Source organism: Equus caballus, chromosome 7, assembly GCF_041296265.1.
Source record: "Equus caballus isolate H_3958 breed thoroughbred chromosome 7, TB-T2T, whole genome shotgun sequence".
Taxonomy (NCBI): domain Eukaryota; kingdom Metazoa; phylum Chordata; class Mammalia; order Perissodactyla; family Equidae; genus Equus; species Equus caballus.
The window spans coordinates 23,174,757-23,185,661 of NC_091690.1; positions in this window are offsets into that span (position 1 = coordinate 23,174,757).

Sequence of the window (10,905 nt, forward strand, 5' to 3'; positions counted from 1 at the left end):
TACCAAGGGCATGAAAGGCTCCCAAATTGCTGGTTCCTCTGACTCCAGGAGCTGCTTAATTTGGCCCTGCCTTGGATTCTGACCTGGGGCCTCACACCCGGCCTCGGGTCTGGTTTGAGCGAAGAACCAGAAGGAGGCTCAGGAGGCGTGCTTCTCTGTAGCACAAGCCAACCCCCTCCACCCCCCACCCTGGCCCCTGTGCAGCGGGAAGAGGTGATGGGGGCAGCCTCCTGATGGTTGTGGTGTACCTGGGCCCACATTTCTTTCTTGAAGATAAGCAGGAGCCAGGGATGTAAAAGGAGAGATCCCTGCCTCCTGGAGCCTGGATCATCTCTGGAGCATTCCGCGCCTCTGATCTAAAGCAGCCCTTGATGTCTGAAGCACAGAAGGACTTCTTCCAGGATTGGAAAGAGAAACTTGGAAGGAAAACTTGAGCGGCTGTTTCTGTCATGCTCCCTGCCATCCTTGACCCATTTTTGTTGAGATAGTCATTTATCCTTTAATGCCCTTGAGTGATTTAACCCCATTGGATAAAACTGAGTAAAAAAGAGACATGCTGGGGTCTAACTCACAGAGGAAATGGGAAAACCTATATGATCAAGTGCCCTTGATCTCAAAATCTGCGCTTGTTTCAAAAGTGACTCTGTGTCTAGACAGCAGGATGTTTTTTTAAGTCATGAGATATATCATACATATAGAAACATTCACAAAACATTTACATATAGTATAAAGATTAATAGAAAAGGAACACCAGGTAACCACCCCCAGTTGGGAAATAGAACTCTGCAGGATCTTAGAAGCACCCCTTCTCTCGCTTGAGCACAACCCCCTTCTTTCCCTCCAGAGGCAACTCCATCCTGCCGTCTACAGAAACCATTTCATTGCTTTTCTTTACAGTGTACCATTCATTTATGCATCACTAAATAATGTTGTTTACTTTTGATGGTTTTGAACTTTATATAAACGGAATTAAAATGTAAGTCTTCCTTATACCTTGTTTCCTTCATTCTATGTCATTTGGAGAATCATCCATGTTGATGCCTATAGCTGTAAAGGGTCCATTTTTGTTGTTGTGACTCCAATTTATTCATTTATTCTACTGTTGCTGGACATTTAGGTTGTCGCTAGTTGGGGGCTATTTCAAACAATGCTACTAAGAACATTCATGTTTGTGTGCCAGATTTTCTCTAGGTGTAACACTTGGAGTGCAATTGCTGGGCATAGGATATGCACAAACTCAACTCTACCAGTGAATGCAGCCTGTTTTCCAGAATGGTGAACCCATCTATGTGCGCACTAGAAATACATGAGAATATCTGTGATCAAGGTCCCTGGTGCTGGTCAGATGTTATTTTTGCCAATTTGCCGGCCGTGGAATTGTATCTCACTGCGGTTTAATTTGCGTTTCATTGATGAGATTCAGGCTCTTTTCATAGGTTTATTGGCCATTTGGATTTCTTTCTTATAAAGGGTCTGTTCAAGTCTTCTGTGTTGTTCTTTATCTTCATTTTGATTCACAGAAGTTCTTTCTAAATTCTGGATCCTTGTCCTTTGTCAGTTTTATGTGTTGTAGTATCTTGGCTTGTCTTTCACTCTCTTAGTACGTCTTTGGTTGAAAAGACATTCTTAATTGCAATATACTCAAATTTACAATGAATAGTTTTTGTATCTGGCTTAGGAAATCCTTCTCTACCCCCAATGTCATGAAGATATTCTTCTATATTACCTTCTAAATCTTTAGAGTTTTGCCCTTCATACATAGTTTTTAAATCCATCTGAATCGACTTTTGTGTATAGTATGAAGAGAGATTCTAATCCAGTTTCTCCCCTATGGATACTCAATTATCCCAGCACTATTTGTTGACAAGTCCATCTTTTTCCCCACTGATCGGGGTATCACCTCTGTCATATATCAAATGTTCATAAAGGTGTGGGTCAATTTACAGGCTCTCTGCTCTGTTCCATTGGTCTATTTGTCCACCCTTGTACCAATAGCACACAGTCTTAATTACTATAGCTCTATAATAAGTATTATATGTGTAGAGCAAGTCCTCGTACCTTATTTTTCTTCTTCAAGAGTAGCTACTCTTGGCCCTTGGCACTGTCAAATAAATTTTAGAGCTGGCTTGTCAAGTTCCAACAAAAACCTATTGAGATTTTAATTGGGATTTTACTGAGTCTATAAATCAATTTGGAAGGAAATGACATCTTTACAACGTTGAGTCCTCCAATCCATGAAGTAGTATATTTCTGCATTTATTTAGGTCTTCTCTAATGTCTTTCAATAAAATTTTATAATTTTCTCCATTAATGTCTTATACATATTTTGTTGGATTTATTCCTAGGTACTTCACATCTTTTAAGGCCATTGTGAATGAAGTCTGTTTTAAATTTCATTTTATAACTGTTGCTGTTTAGAAATTGAGAGGAAGCAGAATGCGCCATCCCAAAATGTGCCACTTTGGCATGTGGATTGTTTGGAGCTGAAGGCAATTAAGACTCAGCAGCCCCAGGAAATGCTTTTACGTCTCCCTTAACTGACTGAAAGAATTTACATAGGGAGCCTGTACCAGGAGAAGAGCTAATACCAGAGATAACCTTTTATATCAGAAAGATGCATCTTCACGGTGTGGCAAACATTTGTTTACCAAACATTTGCTCTTCTCATCTTCCCGTGAATTGTCTTCCTCCCTTTGAAGCTCCAGACCGCTACTCCTCCTTAACTCATGATGGTATCAACCTCACTTGTCCAACTACCTTTCAGTCTCCTGTCTTTGTGGGGCTCCCGGACGTATGTAATTAAATGTTTTTCTCCTGTTAATCTGTCTTATGTCAATTTAGTTAATAGAACACCCAAAGAACCTAGAAGGGAAGAAGGAAAAATTTTTCCACCTCTACAAAATGAATTTAGTTTTTTATATTGATTTTGTATCCAGAAACTTTGCTAATTCCAGTAGTTTATTTGTGGATTATTTTTCAGTTTCTATCTATATCATCATTATATTAACTGCTTAGTCTAATAGTTATATCTTTTTCCTTTCCAATCCTTAAAGCTTTCATTTATTTTTCTTACCTACTATACTGTCTAAGACCCCTGGCAGAACATTGAATAAAATTGGTAATCGTTAGCATTCTTGTCTCTGTCCTCAAGTGGAAGAGAAAGCTTTTAAATGTGTCATCATTAAGTATGATGTTAGTTGGAGCTTTCATAGATAATCTTTATCGCATTAAGGAAGCTCCACTCTTTTCTCAGTTTGCCAAGAGGTGTTTTTATTGTGAATAGATGTTGAATTTGAGATTTTTTTCTCTCTAAATGTGTTGAACAATCAAAAGGCATTTCCCCTTTAATATATAAATATGATGATCTACATTAATTGATTTTTGAATGTCAAGTTGCCTTGTATTCCTGGTATGAACCCACTGGGGTCAGGGGTCATCGTGTGACCACTAAAAAAATAGGCTCTTGAGTTAAACTGCTTAGGTCTGAAACCTGGCTATACCACTATCTGGCAGTTTGACCTGGGCAAGTTACTTAAACTCTCTTGCCTCAGTCTCCTCATATGCTGAAATGGAGATAATAGTACCTAACACGGAACTATTGGAAGGTTTAGTAATATGTCCAAAATGTTTAAACCAGTGCCTGGAACAAAGAACCGTACAAATGTTTGCTATCTTATCGACTAAACAATAATTAGTTTAGGGTTTTTGTACTTGTGTTTGTGAGTGATTTTAGCTTGTGATTTTTCTTTCTTACAAATAACCTTGGTATTATTGTTTTACTAGACATAAAATTAGTGGAGAGAGATTTTCCTTTTTTCTGTTCTTGGCAGGAGTTTGTGTAAGAGCAGAATTATTGATTCCTGGCGTATATGCTAGAACTCACCTGTGAGGCCATCTTCCTTGAAGGTTTTGTGTGGGAACAATTTTCAATTTAAATTCTTTGATGGTTATATGTCTATTTTGGTTTTGTATGTGTTGTATATTGACGTAAGAACTTCTAAATCTAAATTTTAAATATATTGGTATAAAGTTATTCATAATACCTTCATAATATCTTTTTGAATGTCTGCAGCATCTGCCATGAGACGCCCTTTTCTGTTCTTGACATTGGCTATATATATGTGCCTTGTCTCTTTTTTCTTTGATCATTCTAATCAGAAATTTATTAATTGTATTAGTCTTTGCAGACAGCCAACTTCTGGGCCTTGCTAATCTTCCTTATTGTAACTTAACTTTTAAATTCATTAGTTTCTACTCTGTGTTATTTTTTTTCTTTCTACTTATGTCTACTTTGCTGCTCTTTTCCTAACTTCATAAGCTCGTTAATTTTCAGTTTTTCTTCTTTTCTAGAATACACATTTAAGGAATACAGTTCGCTTTAAATACTGCGTTAGCTTCAATCCACAAATTTTGATATGTACTATTTTTAATATTACTCAGTTTAAAAGATTTTATAATTTCCATTGTGATTTTTTCTTTGACCCATGGGTTATTTATGGGTTACTTCTTGGTTTCTTAATTTGTAAACAAATTAGGGTGTTCTAGCTATCTTTTTATTTTTGACTTTTGACTTAAATGCATTGGTCAAAGAACATACTCCATATCATTTCAGTCCTTTGAAATACGTTGAGGCCTGCTTTATGAGCTAGTGCATGGTAATTTTTAACAGCCTCTGTATTCTTGAAATGAATGTGTAGGTGTTGGATGCAATATTTTATATGTGTCCATTAATCAAGTTGATTAATCCTGCTGTTCAAGTATTATGTATTATTATGTTTTTTTGTTTGTTTTTAACTCTCTGTAAGTGACCTTATTTTATACTTTGTATTTGGCTAAACAGGTCTATGTTTCTTTTTCTCTCATTCCTTGGCTTCTTCTGAATTGATTTTTTTTGGTCACTCCATTTCCCCTCCTCTACTAATTTGGAAGTCGATGCAGTTTGATTACATTATCTTTGTGGAATCTAAAATTGGAATGTAGGCATTTTACTTTGGATTCCATGAAGCACCAATGAGGGAATAGGAAAGTGAGACAGAGAAAGAAAGGAAGGCTGCATTAATGAGCCAGTTACTGCTGTGGGCAGCTGGAGCTCAGTCCTGCTGGGGACCTCTGGGAGAGTAAATAGAACACGTTTCAGCATTCCTATCCCAGGAGCAAGGAAGCTGGTGTACTCATTAAGCAACTTTGCGCTGTCATTGGGTGAGGGCCTGAGGACCGCTGCATTAACTCCCTGGCTTTTCCGGCATATTCTATGTGGAGGCTGAACATGCTCCTGTGACCAGAGAAAACCCTCAGGCAGAGTCTCAGGTGCTTACAGTGGAAAGATGTTGACCTCTTCAGACTTGGTAAGCGCCAAGGGAATATGGGCAGGGCACCATCATCTGCTTAGAACTACAATTTGCATCGTTAACTTATCAAAGTCTAAAGATAATCAATACTTTTACCCTTCTTGGACAACACAATGATCTAGGCCACTTCAACTCCATGTATTCACCTTCCCCTGAAATTTATAGGTTATTGTTATTTTGTATGTAATTCCATCTGGATTATTTTTTATATGTCCTTAGAATTACTCACAAATTAGCCTCCTTACTTGTTCTTCATTCTTTCTTGTATCTCAGACCGTCCATCTGAGTTCACATTCCTTCTGTCTGAAATATGTCATTTAGGATTTCCATTAGAGAAGACCTATTAATGGCAAAAGAAAGACTTTTTCTGGTTATAGGATTTGAAATTGTCAGGTACTTTGTTTTAGCCCATTGACAATATTGTTCTGTCTTCTGGCTTCCTTAGTCTCCCTGCAAAGTCAGCTGTCAGTGTAACTTTCACTCTTTGAAGGTAACCTGTGTTTTTCTGTGGATGTTTGCAACATCTTCTCATAGTATTTGTTGTTCTGCAGTTTTATCAATAAAATGTCTAGGAGTGGATTGCTTTTTATCTGTCTCACTTGGGAGTCACTGTTCTTCTAAGTGTAGTCCCTCATAGAATTGTTGTACGGATTAAATGAGTTAATGTTTACAAAACACATAGAACAGTACCTGCACAGAATAAGTGCTCAATAAATATTACCTATTATTGATCCTGTGTATTGATATCTGTGCCAGTTATCAATTCGTTACTTTGCAGCTCCAATTGCCCTTCTGTATTTTATGATGTGAAAGCTGGGTTCTGCAAACACAATTCTCCTTTGCCAGATGTCTCTATGTTAGGTTCTGCCACTGGGGTCTGCTGGAGGGACACGCAGGACTTGAGGAGGAGAAAGAGACTTGCTACTTCCTGAGTTTTTTTCCCCTGAGGTCTGGTTGTGGGCTTGTGATCCTGAGAGAAGCCTCTAGCAATGACAGTCTTCACTGAGCTAGTGGCTCAGTGCATGGCTAGTTCCTGCAGTGGCATTTCCTGGGTTCCTGAGGTGGCCAGAATTCCTGCAACAGCAGTGTGTTCTCATCAGGCCTGTGACTCTCAGTTCTATGGCTCTGTACTCTAAGTTTCTAAGTTTTTCTCTGTTTCCCTTGTACCGTCAGCCCAAGCAACTTTCCACATTAGCCACCTCTGTTACACCTTAGAGTTCTTTTTAACTCTCTCAGTAGTTAACTATTTTTTTACTTACTTAATAATTCTTTATATTAAATTTTATATTCCATTTTTCCAGTTCAAATTACTGGTTTGGATTCTGTCTCTTGACTAGACTCTGACTGATACAGTACCTTTCATGAGTACTGGAATCTCTTTATATATTACTCTGATCCATTCTACCTCTTCTCTCCAACAGGAACTCTGATTTGACATATGTTTGACCTTTTCACTCCATACTCTGTGTCTCTTAAATTTTCCATATTTTCCATTTCTCCTTCTCTCTCTGCTACATTTTGGGTAATTTCTTTTAGCCTATCTTTTAATTTACAAGTTCTCTCTTCAATTATGTCTAATATTCTGTTAAACATCTCTATTGCTATATATAAAATATGACATATCTATGTTTATATATCAGCATTTTTAGTGGTTTTCAGGAAGAGGGTATGTCTTGAGAGCTAGCAGGCATATTGCTGGAAACTGATATGTCAATATGTGGAATCTTTTATCTAGAAAGTTTAAGCAATATTTATATTTTGGGTTTGTATAGTGTGTTCTAGCAACAGAGTTGATCTAGCAGCCTCTGGAGTCTAGAGCATGGTATTTTGGGGAAGAGTGCCTTACTACCTTGATCTTTTATGCACTAAGTATTGCAGAACTATTTTCCTGTGAGGTCATGTTCGGAGATAATGAATCAAATGCTTTATCAGCCAACCACGTGTGAAGAGCAGCTACCAGGTTCTATGAGAATGGCATGCTTTCTTTGCTTGTTCTTTCTCTTTCTTTCCCTCCCTTTAACTCTCCCTTCTCTTCCTCCTTTCTTCCTCTCTCCCTCTTTCCTTCTTGCTCTTTGTTCCTTCCAGAGGCTGTTGATTTTGGAATTATGTTTTCACCACATTTTGTCCACGTGAGAGGATTGCCTTTCCATGTCAATGCCAATGCCCAGGACATTATAAACGTTTTTTCTCCACTGAAGCCTGTTAGAATCACCATGTAACACAGTTCCAGTGGGAAGGCCACTGGAAAAGCTTATGTGCACTTCAATACCCATGAGCATGTTGTTGCCGCTATGCTCAAAGATTGGTCTCATGTTCCCTGTAGATATATTGAATTGTTTCTGAATCCACACCAAAAAGGAAAATAAGACTTCCAGGGACTCCAGATAATAAGGATGAAGCAAGAAGCACATTTATACATCTTTCTTGGACATGGGCTATCAAGTTCCAGATTTTTAGCAGCAACTGCTAGAGAAAGGATTTGGGGGTTTGGGGTTAATGGCTTCTGAGAAAAATTCCATAGTGGCCTGTTTATAAAGAAAAAGGAAAAATTCAGTTTGGGATTATGAAATAAACCACAGATTTAAATTTTTGTTTAAACTGTCCAGGATCTGATTGAAAAATCTTGTCTTTGTTTTATATAATTAAAGAGTTTGTTTTCATAGAGGATATGTTAACCCCCCCCCCAAAAAAAAGAAAAAAAGCTTGTCTTTCCAGAAAAACTTCCAGAGGCTGCTGTTTTTGGAACTACATCTTCATATATACACGTATATATGTATATTCAAACACTCATAATCATAGCAAACATTCATGTAAGAGTGGGCAGAGGGCTATTATGAGGGAGCAGATTCACTATCCATAGTGAAACCTGATCCTGAATATAAATCCTGGTGGCTTCTGAAAGGGTAGGAAAAAATTAATGATGAGGTGAGGAGGCAAGGGGTACTGCAGTATCAAGGCCATATATAATCTATATAAACACCATTTTTTTTCTTTCTTGAGGAAGATTCACCCTGAGCCAACATCTGTGCCAATCTTCCTCTACTTTTTAGAGTGTAGGCCACCAGCACAGCATGGCTGCTAACAGAGTGGTGTAGGTCTGTGCCTAGGAACTGAACCCAGGCCGCCAAAGCAGAGCACACCAAACTTAACCACTAGGCCACCGGGGCTGGCCCAACATAACCACTATTTTTAAGTTCCCTGATTAATTGACTCATGAGTGGGAATAGAGTACATTTCCCAAGGTAAGGATTTAATGTAAGCAAAGCTATGGTTTAAATTTCTCAATACCTTGAACAGGGAACATTGAACAGAACAAATACTATTGAAGGAAACCAAAGTATGTCACCCCAAAATATGTCACTTTGGCATATTGATTATATTTAATTAAAGACACGTAAGAAACAGTAGGTACAAAAAGGACACTCTGACCCTCCTTTTTCTTCCTGAAAACAGGAGATAAATCTCCCATCTAAAAGGTACCCTCCCTGTACCAGGATGAAGGAAAACATTCTTATCACCACAGACGGGGAATTTGGGGTTGAGAAGTCTGTACAAACAAACCTTGTTAAACCAACCCTTATCATCTCAGTTACTTCTTCATCCTTTCCTGTCCCTAGTCCAAACCCCTTTGTCTTGTCAATTCTTCACAAATTTATTGTTTCTTTGTCAAAAAGGTATAAAAGCTTCCTGCTCTGGTCACATCTTTGAGTCTTCATTCTGTTGTGAAGGCTCTCTTGTATGTGTAAAAAAATTAATAAAATTTACATTCTTTTCTCCTGTTGGTCTGTCTTACATCAGTTTAATTCTTAGGCCCAGCCAGAGACCCTAAGAGAGTAGAGGAGAATTTATTCCCCCCCCATACTATTATCCCCATTTTACACCAAAACTGAGGCTTAAGAATCTCAAAAGTTAGTTTTCCTAACTGCCATTTTCATACAAATTGTTGGTGGTAAACCAGGATGGCAGATTGTGACTTTTGCCCTTGAGTTCTGGATGCTTCCCACTGCCCTGCACTGCCAGGGCATCAGGAGAAGCAGGAGCTGTCAGTGCTGCAGCAGCAGGGCCTCGGAACCCTTCACAAAGACACCTTGCTTTGATTCCGCATCCTTCAGGTCTGTGACTTGCGGTACAACATTTGCAATAATCTGAGACAATTTGTCTGCCCCATCTAAGTGCCTGCAATGAGCCGTCTCAATACCACACAAATCTTCTTTACTCCCTCTACCACCATTTACTAGGAAGGGTCAATGACTGACCCAGCCTGGACCAGGCAGATTATCTCTCTGAGGAATCCGGGTTTGGACCACGCAGACCTGGTCAGCCGGCTGTGAGGAGATGAGTTAGAAGGTTGTGTAAGTTCAGGTGCAGAGGCCACCATTTGGAATGGCCAGAATGGAGCCATGCATAGTGGATAAGCAAAAGAGGAAGCTGGTTTGCAGAGAATAGAGGCCCCTAGCCTTCCAAAGAGAGGCAAAATGAAATAGAGAGAGAGAGAGAAATTAGCTGACTAATGATTTTTTGGTTCATGAGACCCAGTTAGATACCCTACAATTTGTTTCCATTATATTTTCCTATTAATATTGCCTTTTTACTTGAGCTTCTTTGAGTGAGTTTCTGTGCCTTAGAACCAAATGGGCCCTTGCTAAGTCATCACCCATGGAACACTGCTACAACTGCATTTGGTGCAATATGATAACAGTCCACTAATCAACCAGTGTTTTGAACACCTACTAGGAAGACCACCCAGTGATGTGTGGTAGGGGACATGAAGAGGACTGAGCCATGGTCGTTGATCTAAGGAAGCTAGTGGTTTAGTGTATCACACATGTAAAATTTAGTTTGGGAAGAAAACTGACTCAGAAAAACCGGGAACAAATACACAACACCAAAAAATCAAATGGTTGGCCGGGTGAGCTGATTCTAATGGCAATATGAGTCCAGAAAAGGGAATTTAAGGACTTGTTAAAGGAAGTAGAGGGCTTAAAGTTCACTTTGAAAGAACCGTCAGGATTTGGATTGACTGAAAGGAGTGGGGAGGCTCAGGGAGGAGGTGTTTGCCAGATGCTGAGAAATGGTGGGTGAAACCGCAGACAGAGAGAGGGGATGGAGGGGTGTGCAGAGCACGAGGACGGGGTTACAGGATTGTAGCTGGCCTAGACACTGGAGAAAGCCTCATCCATGTTTTCATAATTGCTCTTTTACCCTCTTTCCAGACTTCATCTGATATTCCTTCTCTAGCCCTGAACACATTTCCTCTCCTATTTTCCCTCTTTTCTTTTCTTTCCTCCACATGTTTAAATTGAAACTATTCTTCTGGGCTCTCGTTCCCGGGAGAATCCCTGCGAGAAGGAGAAGAATGATGCTGCTGTGGGGAGATGACTCATCTCTCTGAATTTTGCGGTTCTTCTATGAGTTAAATAATTTCCCTGATGAGCCCAGGTGATTCCTCCTGTCTATAATCCCTTGTGGCTGAACTTCACCCCTTGGCGGAGCATTGCATACAGCTCATGGCCCACCCCTTCCCACTCTGCCCTTCTCCTAGGCTCCCTTCCCCAGG